The following is a 13,595-nucleotide window of genomic DNA, read 5'->3' as shown; positions in this document are numbered from 1 at the left end:
TGAAGGTCAGGAGAACTGCGACCGACGCGCCAAAACAACCGGCCCAAAACCAGAAGTGAAACACTCCTAGTTTCTCTAGTTTTATTCAAATGAACAGAGCCAACGGTGCTCTGTGGCAGCTAAAAAAAAAGAAAAAAAAACACACACACACTTCGAGGAGAAAGTCACTCGATAAAATTCCCCAGACGCCGCATTTCTGACAAGAAACAAGGCTGCTGCAAATTAACATTACAACACCGCGGGCCTGCGGCCGACGGCCTGGACGGACTTCAAAGACGAGCAGCTGTCACAATGAGCCCAGTGGGTGGTCAGCACTGGAACTTCACTAAACTCTGGTCTCACACACACACACACACACACACACACACTGCTCTAACACACGTTCAGTGGAGGAAGCTCATTTGAAGTTAATCTAATTGAACTCCCTCAAACAGGAGCTTCATGGCAGAGACCCTCTGAGGAGCCCGAGCCCCCCCTGCTCAGGACCAGGTCCTGCCATCAGTCCCGGGCCCGCCCGGCCCCCCCCCCCCCCCCGTGCCCCCCCAGGCGCCTCCACCCTGCTCTGAACACCGTGTTCTGACCGTCTCTGTCCATCAGCAGGCTGAGGACTGGCACCACGGTGCTCGTTGCGTGCACGTGGACCTCGGCCCTGTGCACGCTGCTCCTGGGCTTCCCTGCACCGCGGGCAGTGCGGTGGTCGGAGCCTGGAGGAGCCTGGAGGAGCCTGGAGGAGCAGGACGGCTCCGCACCTCCTCCGCGGGCCCACGGGAGGCAGATCCCCGAAAAACCGCGGAGAGACGGGCTCAATGGTGCCTCGGCAACAAACACAGCCTTGAACTCTGCTCTGTGCGTGCGTGCGTGCGTGCGTGCGTGCGCGCGCATCGTGTTTATTGGAGCGTCCTTTGTGAAGCGGCTGCTGAACTGATTGACGTGCGGATGGAAGCGGCGCCCCGTGATGCCGAAGCGGCTCCCCGGTACCGACCCGCGGTCCTCGGTCCGCAGCCACGCACGAGGCGCCGCTCTGGACCAAAACGTCGTGCACGCACATCCTCCCCTCTGTGTGTGCAGGGGCGACGCGCACATGCACGCACGGAGAGAGACCTGCATGAAAGGCATCAGAACGCGAACAAAGCCTCACCTACAGCGCCGCTCGCGCCCCGCTGGATGCTGCGGTCCGCCCCGGCATCGCGCGCCAGTCGGCTGTGCTGCGCGGCTCGGCTCGGCTCGGCTCGGCTCGGCTCGGCTCGGTCAGAGACCCGCTCCTCTGTGGAGGTTTCCAGCAGCAGCAGCAGCACTCGGACTCGGAGCGCAGCGGCTCTGTTGTCTGTCACATTGTTGCTGGCCTTTTTTTTTTTTCTCGCATCCACATCCGATTTTTGGGGGGCGGAGTCAGAGCGGAGGCCCCGCCCCCCGCCCTGTGGGCCCGGAGCAAAACCGAACATCACGAGGAGGAACGTTTCAGCGGCAAATTAAGGAATTATGAGGGATTTGGGTTAAACTTACAAAAAAACCACCAAAGAAATGACAGTGGCTAATTTCTTAGAATTAATAGGGTTAAATAAGTCAGAAAACTGAGATTGAAATCATAATTTTTGAGAATAAAATCAGAGTTCTGAAGAATTAAGTCTCAACTCTGATAAAAGTAAGAAACTGATAAATTAGAATTTTTAAGGAAAATTCAGAGTTCTGAGAAAAATAAACTCAATTCTGACATTAAACCGAAACAAACCCGATGAACGAGAAGCCGAAAAAATACGGAATGTGGTGCTGCTTGTTTGGCAACCTCGATGTTCCCTCCCACAATCCTCGTTTTGAAAGAAAAAAATATATCAAAAAAAGACACTGGAGACAATATGAGTTTGAATAAATAAGCATATCATTCATCTTTCATTCATTCATCGTTCATTATTCACTCATATATGATCAATAATCTGTCAGTTTCGGTGAATCCATTCCACTTGTTCATACAGAGAACGACCTCAGCACTGAGAATCCAGTCCAGGTTTTCCCTGTGGCCTCACGGTCAGCCGGTACCTGCAGGCTGCTGCTGCTGAAGCTCAGAGAGCTGATGAGGAGAAGAGCGTGCAGGGATGGGTGAAAGATGGATATAAAACAGGTTTTCAGTAAAGTAAGTATTGATCACTGCTGGTAGTAACAGCTAGTTAGCTCCAGCTAAAAGCAGAAAGTCCCATGTTATTAAACCAAATGCTCCTTGTCTGACAAATAGAAACCTGTATTTATCATTATAAACCAGGGTTCTCAGACTTTTTAATCCAGGGATCTCGACAGGGGAGAACGTTTTGCAAGGACTACTCATAATCCTCAAGTTAATTAAACACAATCTGCCATTTGTCAGCCTGGTAAACCATATTTGCACACCACATTTGGATTGTGGAGCTATCAAGTGGGCAGGGCTGGTTTACGAGGTTAGCCATTTGTAACCCCAAATGCCAAATAAATTATCTATTTTTTGAACTTTCAAACCTAAATATTTAAGATCTGAACTTAACTAAATGAAATTGGAGTAATATCAATGCAATTTCTATCATTTTAAACACAGGCAAAGACTTACTGAAGCTACAATTTCCCTTCACAGCATTTACAATTTTAATTTACAGCTTTTACAGCTTTCAGAACATGAGCAGGGCTAAAAATAAAGTGTGCAGTTGTGAAGCTTCATACCAGAGTTTCCTTCATCTTTAGTTGAACAGTATGAACACTGAACCAGTCCAGATGAGAACGGTTTGTTGAACAAACAGCTCAAACCCTTCTCAAGAGGTTCAACGCTTATTGCCACTTTGACTCATTGGCAGAAAAGAGACAAACATAGAACAGTTACAGTCATCCAGTAAATAGATGCAACTAGTCTTATCACTCACATCACTGACAGGTTAAACTAGTGAGAAGCTGAACCTGTTTGTCGCGACACAGTTTCTCTCTTCTTGATTGATTGATGGCAAACAGACTCAGATCCTCCTCTGCCACCAAACCAGAAGCCCCTCGCTGTTTCTGAAGTCATAGCCAAATTCACCCTTCCTGTTTTCAGGCTGATGTTCTCCTCACTCTCTCTTCTGTTTAACTCTGGTTTTTGATAACCAGGTTCTGCTTTAACTCGGTGGCTTCATGGCTTCATCTTGTTCTTCTGTCTCTGTTCTCACTGGAACCAAACTCCAGATGAAGGTCCTGACCTCTCCTCATTCTGCTGGTTGAGACTCAGCTCCACTCGATGAAGAAGCTGATTTAAATGTTTCCATCATCACTGGATAGAAACGCTGAGTAGAGGCAGGAGCTGTGAGTGATGAGAGTAATGATCACAGATTTAGAGATCTGCATCACTCAGGTCAGGGTTTTTATTGGTCCATAGCTGTGGGAGGAATTAGTTTGTTTACACCTACATGTAGATATACACTTCTTTTTTTTTTTTTTTACTGATACAGGATGGTTATTAATTTATTATCATTTTATTTTCATTTTTTTCACAGAGCCCAAGCTCTGGCTCACTACCTACTGGGGGTAAAGAGACCCAGTTTGAGAACAGCAGCTGTAAACACTCTGTTACTCTGCAAACCTTTATTTCTACTTTTACTGCGTCAAAAAAAACCCAGTAACAATGAATAATTCCTCAGGTTTTGTTAGCTGTTTGTGGAGTTTTGTGCTACCTTTGCTCACATCCTGCACATCTCCTGGGGGCTTAAAGGGATACTTCAACATTTTGGCAAATTGGCCCATTTAGCACAATTCCTTAGTCATTTCGAACAGCATACTTACTTTTTTTGTGAGGGCGAGCTGTTGTTAATCCGGAGGTGAGTCGGGGAAGGTTTTCGGGACGGACACAATGGAAGTGGATGGTATTTTTGTTCCCCCTCGTCAAACTCATCAATTACACAATCCAACAACCCCAAAACACTTTGGTGGACACGTTATAATCCTCACATTCACTACGCTGTGAAATATTAATGCAAAATTACCAGATTGAGTTGTTTATGTGTAGATTGCTAAAACGGAACTACTTACTAAACATGGCGTCTGGGCGTAGTGATTTCAAAAGAAAAAGTAGTTCCCAGTATTTGCTTCAGTGTCGTAACGCTACAATATTATTTGTTGGTGTTCCACAGCGTAGTGAATGTGCGGATTATAACGTGTCCACCAAAGTGTTCTGGGGTTGTCGGATTTTTTTATTTGATGAGTTTGATGAGGGGAACCAAAAATACCATTCACTTCTATTGTGTCCATCCCGAAAACCTTCCCCGACTCACCTCTGGATAAACAACAGCTCGCCCTCACAAAAAAAGTAAGTATGCTGTTCAAAATGACTGAGGAATTGCGCTAAATGGGCCAATTTGCCAAAATGTTGAAGTATCCCTTTAAGCCCCCCCGAACTGAAAACCTATGACGCCCCTGTTGTACTGTATGAAGACACTTAAGCCCTTGTTCACACAGTTTTTCTGGTTTGTACACTTTTCAGTTCCCAAAAATGCAAAGTATTCCAGGTGACATTGTCGTGGAGCGACCTCTGCTCAGCTGTCAGTGGTTACAGACTCGTCTCTGGCTGGAGAAACAGGATTCAGACGCGAGCTGAACTGACTGGGAGCAGAAACGGAGGAACAGTAGACGCGTTTAAACCGTGGCATTAAAGAAAATCACTCAGTCCGCTGCATTCATTCAATTCTCCGAGCTTTTTAAGTGAAGGAGTCGACGAAAATAGAAATATTACTTGAAACACATTCTCTGTCTCACACACACACAACTTGATCACAGTTGAATGAAACGAGGTTATATTGAATTAAATTTAGAGTTTGTTGCAGGTGTGGAGCTGCTCTGTTAACTGGTTGTAAGATGCAGCCGACAGAAGGAGGAGAGCTTTGCGTAGCAGCTGTGATCATGCAGAGACCAAAACCTGTCAGATCGGTGGATGCTTTGGGTTTTTATGGCTTCTAGAAACATCACAGGATTACTCTTTGCTTTTGTCTCGTCCATCAATCATGGATCAGTTTTTTAGTCATAGATTGATGAGTTCTGTCATGTGACTTAAATGCAAACCACCAAATCTTCACTTTAGCCATTGGAATATCCTTTCCTGCCGCTTTATTGACCATCCTGAGCATATAGCAGCAACGATGAGCCCCAGGAGCTTCTACAGCTGTTTCACCAGTTTTGAAGGACAGTTGCGTCTTCTCCGTGTCGACATGGGAAAAAAAGCTCCGGCTTGGTTCTAATCAGACCGAGGTGACAAGATCTGAAATCACATAACGCATGTATGCATCAGTAAACAGCAGTGGGAATGTGATTATGTACAGCTGCTGGATGCAGTTTGTCTTTCTTCTGATGCTGGTGGTATTATCTCATTTTAAAGAACAAAAGGCCGCTTGTGTTGAGGTTCTAACTGAGTGAGTGTGTGTGTGTGTTTTTTTTTTACTTTGAGCCTCCAAGCCACACAAAACAAGCACAGCTGTGCGAAATATGCAAAACATAGTACAGTTAAATCCCAGGGCCTTTGTTGTCGAGCAGCCACCCGTCTTTGTTTTATTACATCCTTTATGGGCCTTGAGATGCAGGACGAGCTGTGGAACAGATATCGGGGGGGGGGGTGAATGCGTTCCGCTTAATTTATTTGTGAGCGTGCACGTGTGAGAGACAATTAGTGGCGTGCATGGCCGTGCGGCGCTGGGACAAGCGCGCAGGTTGCACGTTTTTACGCTGCTCCCTTAATTGCCTCATCAGTAAATGTCAAATGTTCAAATGGCTTCGCCATCGAGAGTTATTTATTCGTTTGTGCTCCGTCAGATGCAGGCGCTGCGGCTGCACGCTGCAATTACTGCTGCACGGACAACTGTGCCAATGAATAATAAATCACAGCACAAAGAGATCCAGCCCGCTGCCGGTGAACCGCTACACCAGCAGCACCGGTCCGGGCCTCGCCGTGGAAACATCCTGCCTCGCCGCTGAACGCTGCTCAGATGGTCACTCAGGGACAGGAGGGGGAACAAGGAGTCGTGTCAGAGCTGCTAAATATTCCCCACAAGTGGCCGCGCACACATGGGCCGGGGAGTTTTCACAGATACTCCCCTGAAATAACGCACACACACGCTGTTCTCCTCAGAGCGGAGCTCCATAACGGGGCATTTGGAGGCAGATGACTCACACGAACTGGCTGGTGTGTTCCCAGACCGTGGATGAAAAGTGGAGTGTGAGGCGGCAGTGGGAAGTGTGTTTCTGAGACCCTGTGCTGAAGCGCCTCCAGCAGCCGTCCCCCCGGCGGCTCGGCGGCTCTTTGTTGCACACCTGACTCAGGGGCTTATCGTCCTTCTCCAGGTGTGTGTCACTCAGCAACGCTCCATTATGGCACAGCCTCTCTGTGAGGAGCCGGGAAGGAATGCAGAGGACCAGGTGGGACGCTCAGCGCGTCCACACCGGTGCTGGAGGAGGTGGGCTTAATGTATCTGATCACTGTTCATCGCAGAGATCGACGGTTCATCAGCTGGGCGACGCCGATATTCCACATTTTGACGCATATTGGCATCGGCCTTTTTTTTAATCCGACGACTGATAGATCAGTATGAAACGGGATTATTTTGTCTCACATTCAGCCCCGTCTCTCTACCTGCAGCATGCGCTGCCTCCAGCATTGTCCCGCCCACAGCAGCATCTGATTGGTTACACTCAGAACCAACAGGACTAACAACCAATGAGCAGTGAAAGCCTGCAGAGCCATGATATATGTGCATAGATCCATAGATACTAGAGGTGTCCCCAACTAAGAATTTCCATAGTCGAGTCTGATTCGTCTGATCCTGCCAATCGTCGACTGATAGTCGAATCTATCATCTTGTTTGGCGGAGCGGTGAGGGGGGGTGGGGCGCGCTGCGGCGCGGTGCCTACACGGACGTCGGAGCAGCGCGGCACAGCGTAGAGCGGTGCTCACACAACACACGGAGCGTCGAGGCGTTCTGTAATTTATTTATATCTATAAGCTCTGCAGATAAGCTCAATTTTTTGGGCTAAACAATTTCTCACATTATCTGCTCAAATTAAATGAAATAGGCTGAATTGCGCTGTGTCGGGTCGTTTCACAGCGCAACATCCATGCAAAAACAAAGAACTAAATTAAATAGCATTAGCCTTTTAGATAAATAAAAATAATAATATAATAATAATAACCTAAAATATTACAATTAAACGAAATAAAAGTTAGCATTAAAAATGAGAATTGAGTGACATAACCGTCTTTTATTAGCCCAATTATCTGGCTACTGACCCGTTTAAGGTGGAAGGCCATGTTGTTGTGAAGTGATATGAAAGGACACAACTTGCATTTGACTTTTTTTGGATCATCTTTGATTTGGTCTGAAGTTTTGTTTTTGTTTCTTTTTCTCGACATTGTGAGCCTTTTAAAGTTAAGCTAAATCACCACAGAGATGCTGCTCTGTGACGGAGCTCTGCGCAAAATTGTATTGTGCCACTCACCATGGTGGTTCATTCACAAACACTAAATAGATAGAATATTGAATAAAAGTACAAGTAAATTTATCCACAGTATATTTGATAGGCTAACATGTATATCAAATAGGATTTATATCATGTTTATTTGGAAAATAACAAGCAATTCTATGTAAAATCAGTCATTCAGCACCCCCATACAGCTGTAATGAAATGGTCCTTGTTTCATAGCCACATTTTGCGATGCTTCGACTGCATGATTGGAATCAAATCAGGCCCTTCGAACAAATCATCGAATTGTCGAATATTTAAAGACGCCCCTAATAGATACACATGCATAGAGAGAAGTTTTGTCAGTGAAACAAGCTCTGGAGAGAAGAGATTTGTCTCCTGACTGGCAAATTAATCCTGTAGAGGCTGAATTCTGCTTTGAAACACAGGAAATCACAACTTGCATTATGGAAAAAAGTCCAGCTAGCTTTATGCTGACTTGTATCGGAGAACCCATTGACATGCTAACAGTTAGCACAACAGTCGTGGAACTTGCTGGAACAAATTAAACTGAGCAACATTTCACTGACTAAATACAAAACACAAATGCTAGTTATGCATGACTGACAGACATATATTTCCCTCATTTAAAAAAAGCCGAACAATAATGAAACGCTCCGAAAACTCAGCTGTTAGCCTACAAAACACAAAAAGGAAGTAGCTACGGAAGCCCAAGAGGCTTTGAACTATTCAAAATTTTGACACCATTATTTTCACCTTTACTGCAAAATAAAATCGGCTGTAAATATCGGTATCAGCCCTGAAAAAAGCAACCACTGCACCACCGCACACTGACTGGAACCTTTTCACCAGAAGCTTGGTGTGAGTCAAATGGTTTACTGTATTCTGGCAGAAAAAAATTCCAAAATGGCTTTTTTTCACTTACGGTCAATAAAATGTTTGCTGTAAAGATTCAGGTATGATGTGAAATGCTCAGTGTTTTTAATTCATTAGCTGATAAGGAGCTAAATGCTAAACAATGCTAAATGCATCACGGTGCTTTGCTTAGCGTCTGAAAGGGATTTTTACTTTGTATGTTCAAACTTGGAGGTTTAGCTGTTTGACGAGTTTTCAGAATTACTCCCAAAATAATACTTTAGAGAAAAAGTGATTGAATCAAGAAGGATATTATTACACAGAGGAACTGACACCAAACTCCTGGCTGTGGGGTTGTGTGCAGTTAGCCTTGGCTTTCACTTTCACTTATTGTTCTCCAGAACACTTTGAAACATAAGTCTGGCGCTCAGCTGTTAATATTATAAAAGTGAGAGAACAGATAATATAACGAGTTTTGCTTGGATGATATTTTCTGCAATAGTGTCAGAGCCTATCTAAGTTTTTTTTCCATCCATGAGGGAATTTAAGTGATGCTAACCCTTGATTTTTTTCAGGGATTTGAACAACTCCTGCATGATGGATAGTAGATCGCTCAGTCATATTCTGTGGTTAGAAACATTTAAATTTTATTTATTTTTTTTTATTTTTTTTGAAGAACAAATGTTTAATTCTTACAGACAGTGAAGCTTAAATCCTGGATGAACGATGAACAGGCCTCCCGACTGTTTCCGCTCCACATTTAGTGTTTGCTGCTACCTGCGTAATCATTTCTGCGAATCGTAGCTGTGATTGCGATGAATCAGCAGGCAGTCAGAGCCTCCCTCCACTGCTAATTCACATCAGAACATCTGGCGGTCTCTCTAATCTCCCCACACTTTGTTTTTCTTCTCAGCTAATTGTGGGCATTAGAAACCTGCGAAAGCGTGACGGTTTCCATGGCGACACACCGATGTGCTCCGGCGTTCCCAGCCTCCAATATCCAGGTCATTTCATGCCATCTGTTTCCCCCGATCGCTGCATCTCGGCCGATTTGAACAGCCGGGCTGGTTTAATGGACTCGTTCACCACGACGCCACGCCGGCGGAGGTGTTTGACGAGGGGACGACGGGCTGAAGGACGAGACCCCTGAGAGCGCCCGATCAGGCTCATGTTCACCCTCACACACCCATGCGTGAGAAGCTGAGCTGGGACGGCAGCGAGTCTGCTGCGGACGGTTCTGTCTGGCGGGGATGCGTCTCTCAATGGGCGTCATGAGCTCATCTCACAGCTATAATGGAGAAACCTACAGGCCTGCTGGCAGGGCCTGTATGTATGGAAACCCGAGTGCTGCTCTCTGAATTCTATGAAACTTTATATCTAAAACACCTACATTGTGCTCAAAATCTGTGAAGGACTGGATGTACAGTTAGTGTTACAGCCCTGGGCATCAGTAACCGGGGCAGAGGGTCCCCGTCACGGAAGGGGGGGCGTTTCAGTCTGGCCTCTGTTCAAAATCAATGAAACTCAACAGTGAAATAAAACAACAGGACAAACACAAACATCTGCTGTTTTTCTCTTCGAAGATCTCTGGAAACACAACACTCAAGTTGTTAACATTGCCTCTATGTTCCTGCTGAGTGTTTTAACTATTCAGTTAACTCCAAAAATACCTGTGCACTGGTTTAAAATGAAGAAAATAATCAAATGCCTCTAAAACTAACGCATGAATTGTTTATGGCACAGAAAAACAGTAGTGTGTGCTAAAAATAGCATAATCCAGTCTTATACATGTTGTCCAGTTTGAGCATGAGGACGTCACTCAGCTCACCAAGAGGGCCAAACCGTGAAGGCCTGTAACGTGAAGCGTTTCAACCTTTAAACGACCGACTGTGGAAGAGTCACCGGCGGTTTGAAGGAAACTTCAGCATCTGTTTCTGTGTTGATGCTTGAAGTCCCCGGTCCGTCAGGTCCAGTTTACCGTCTGGTCTGAGGGAGTTCCTCACAGTGTTGCTCTTAATATCAAGGTCAGTATTTATACCTGCCTGACATTAACGCAATGACCGATGGAGGTGAGCTACTGAGAAATGAAAGACCTTTAAATGCTGATTATCTTCTGACCAAAACGACCCTGACATTAAGCAGGGGTGATGATTGTCTGTTCTTTTCTGGTGAAAGCTCCTTCGCTGTAGAAATACGGACATGCATTGTATAGCCTATAATGAAATTTCAGATAAAGTTCGTCCTTTGTATGATATGCTTTAAGAGTCTTAAAAAGGATCATTCCTCAACCACGTTGAACTCAGTAAAGATGTTTGAAAAATAAAACAGGAAGAGTCAGTCCTCAGAAAAGGCTCAATGAGGTAAACTAGTGGAGTCGGGTAGAAATACTTGGGCTAGGTAGCTGAAGAGATCAATAATCTTTAAAGTTGACATGATTATTCATGGAATCGTGAAGGGCTTAGTTTTCTAAAGGAGGGGCGCAGTGCTCTGCTCCACCATGAGAGGAGTTCAACAGGATGTAAGAGAGGACGTGAAATGCCTGTTTTCACTCTTGATCCGGGTTTTGACTCTGGTCTGCTGTCTTTGTGAGAGTAAACTCTATGTCATCGAGCTCTTTCCATCTCCTGAGGTTTTGCTCACTGTCTCCACTCCAGTATTGTGAAGACTGTGATCCAGTGTCCTCCCCCGGCCCAACCCAGGACCGACCGTCACATTTCTGCCACGACAGTCATTAGATCCCACAGAGACCAGTTACAGGACACCATTCTAATGGAAGAGGGAAAGACTGAGTGACATAAGTGTCAAAGGAAACAATGAGGGTGGGCCGATGTATTCAACACTGAAAGACGAGTCAGGGGTGAGAAAACACACTTCCTGAAATGACATAAAGGTAAAGATACTCTTTACAGAAAGGCTGTCAGTCCGTGACAGGTCATGAATGGATGGAAGGACGGGTGGACGGACAGATGGATGGATGGACGGATGGATGGACGGATGGATGTTCTCTTTTGTCTTGTTAACAGCTTAGCATTCCCAGCCAAGACGTTACATGAACTATAGATCGTGTGTGTGTGTGTGTGTGTGTGTGTGTGTGGAGTCCTGTCCAGGACCCAACCTGCCAGTCCCAGAGCCAACGCTGGGTGTGAAGCAGGAAACGTCTTGAAGAGTTCGTGATGCCATTAAATCACCGAGCCTCATGCAAATGCTATGTTAATTAGTGTTTGTGTTTGCACCTTTCACTATTCATAAGCTGTTTTTAGAAACCTTCAGGGCTGTTAAGGTTTGTCATGCTCAGTTTTGTTATTTTGGCTGCACACTCTCATCGATTAATCTTTAGAAAAACAGACACCCGTTGACAAAGCAAGCACAGCGCTCAAAGAAAAGATGAGTTCCGTAAGATAGTGAATCATAAAATTACTTTGCACAGGGAGGCAGCAGTCAAGTGAGTCCACAGGACCCACTTAAACCTCTCCAAACCCCGCAAAGACTTCCGACAGTCAGAGAAATCATTGAAAGCAAGGCCATGGGCTCAAGACGCCACAAGAATCCAGACAGAACTGCGTGATGACAGACACTACACTGAATCGATCCAAACAAGGTCCAGACAAAGCACGCAAGGTTTAATACACAGGAGCCTGGAAACCATGATTAAACTAACGATGATACATGTGCAACTGTTTAATCTGCCTCTGCCGCCTGGAAACTGACCCAGCTCTGTGAGATGTCACCCTCCATGGAGAGGGAGAAACGGTGGTTTTGCTACTGGTGCTGAGGCAGGTGGGCTGTGGGCAGGACTTCTGACCCAGCAGACCCCTGTTTGAGTCCCAGCTGACAACAAGCATCACGGAGAGTGATCTGTTTCTCTTCTGTCTCTCACGACCATCCGACACCCCGCTGTACATCATCCAGACAGGGTGAGTTAAACGCCCAAAACATGGCTCACGGAGAACGGCGAGGGTTTGGTGTGGGACAAGGGGATTTTTAAATGTAACCACCAGAACATCTTTACCCTGATTAGGTTGACTGAGGATATGATGGGCCAAAAATGACAACACTGCAGGTCGAAAGATGTAGAAGTAGATGTAGATGTGGTGTGGGTGGATGAGATCAAGCGCCTGCGGTCAAACATGCAGTGTAGCAAACAGTGGACAGAAGAGGTAAAGAGGAGAGAGGAGGCCGGATGGAGTGGGTGGAGTCCAGCGTCAGAGCTGAACGAGTGGAAGGAAAGAGGTGAAACCGCCATGATGTATGCTTTGGAGAGACTGGCTCTGAACAAACGACGGAGGCTGAGACGGAGAAGCTGATACTGGCAGTGAGTGATAAGCACGGGTCAGAGGTTACACCACTGGTTTGGACAGGGGCTGAGGAGACGTGCTGTTGGTGTGTCAGACAAACGTTCTGGTGGCAGAAGACCTCAGACAGGATGACAGAATAGACATCTTTTTGACTTTTACATTGAAGGATACCTCTTCAACAGGTTAGGTTGAAGAGGTGAGCGTCTCTCAAACGTTATAAATGTTTCTTGGAATTGGAGATGGGCACACCTAATCCAACATCTGGTGTCTGTATTTCACCCTGATATTTGGTTGTGTGTGATTTTTATTTTATTTTTGTCCACTTGCCTTGGCTAGAATTGCTAACTGTCACCTAACAGGCTAATTACTGAAGACAAGACCTTCACTCATCTTATGTTGAGCAGTGACTGGAAGTTGTTTGTATTTACTTCATATGCAGATGACGACCTCTTCTTCATATTTGTGATGAGTGTTTTTATTGGTCATTTAGACTGAAAGACCTGTTTGCAAAGTATTGCAGTTTTTTGATGTGTCGTTTTCTGGGGAGGCATATGAAACATATTCTCCACTACAGCCTCTTTGTAATGTTTTTGTGTTTAGCACCAAAAGCATCAAAAGTTCTTTTACTATAATCCATCCTTAACAGCGGTTCAGGACTTTAACTTTTCTTCACTTTATTCTCTGAAAGAGAATGAAATGCGCAGTGTTTAAATGGCACCACAAACGTGTTTGATTGCAGTCTTTAATGAATACGAATATTAAGTGGTGGGGAAAAAAAGAGGTAACTATCAAATCAACATTATTTTAGCTGATGATTTTAAAGTGAAGGGCTGCATGGTGGAGCAGTGATTAAGCTCTCTTGCCTCACAGTGAGAATGTTCTGGGTTCACAACCAGACAAGTTTCCTGTGTGTGGCGCCGTTTCTTGTGTGTGTGTCACTGACCTGTGTGTTTTGGTGCTTCACTGTTTTTTGACCACTGACTGCCTCACGGATTA

At 45.4% G+C, this 13,595-nt stretch overlaps 1 protein-coding gene across 2 annotated transcripts in view; it reads right to left on the bottom strand.

The window, feature by feature from the left end:
- The window catches only part of st6gal2a (ST6 beta-galactosamide alpha-2,6-sialyltranferase 2a), a 33,580-nt gene extending 32,207 nt beyond the window's left edge, over nt 1–1,373 (bottom strand). The window contains exon 1 of one of the 2 annotated variants that reach the window (XM_030111872.1): nt 1,139–1,373. The gene's annotated coding sequence lies outside the window, so the exon portion shown is untranslated. The remainder of the gene's footprint in view (nt 1–1,138) is intronic. The other variant, XM_030111873.1, reaches the window with a different exon arrangement.
- Nucleotides 1,374–13,595: the final 12,222 nt, after the last annotated feature.

The sequence above is a fragment of the Salarias fasciatus genome, chromosome 16 (genome assembly GCF_902148845.1).
Source record: "Salarias fasciatus chromosome 16, fSalaFa1.1, whole genome shotgun sequence".
In the NCBI taxonomy this organism is placed as follows: domain Eukaryota; kingdom Metazoa; phylum Chordata; class Actinopteri; order Blenniiformes; family Blenniidae; genus Salarias; species Salarias fasciatus.
This window is presented reverse-complemented; position numbering and strand designations above follow the sequence as displayed.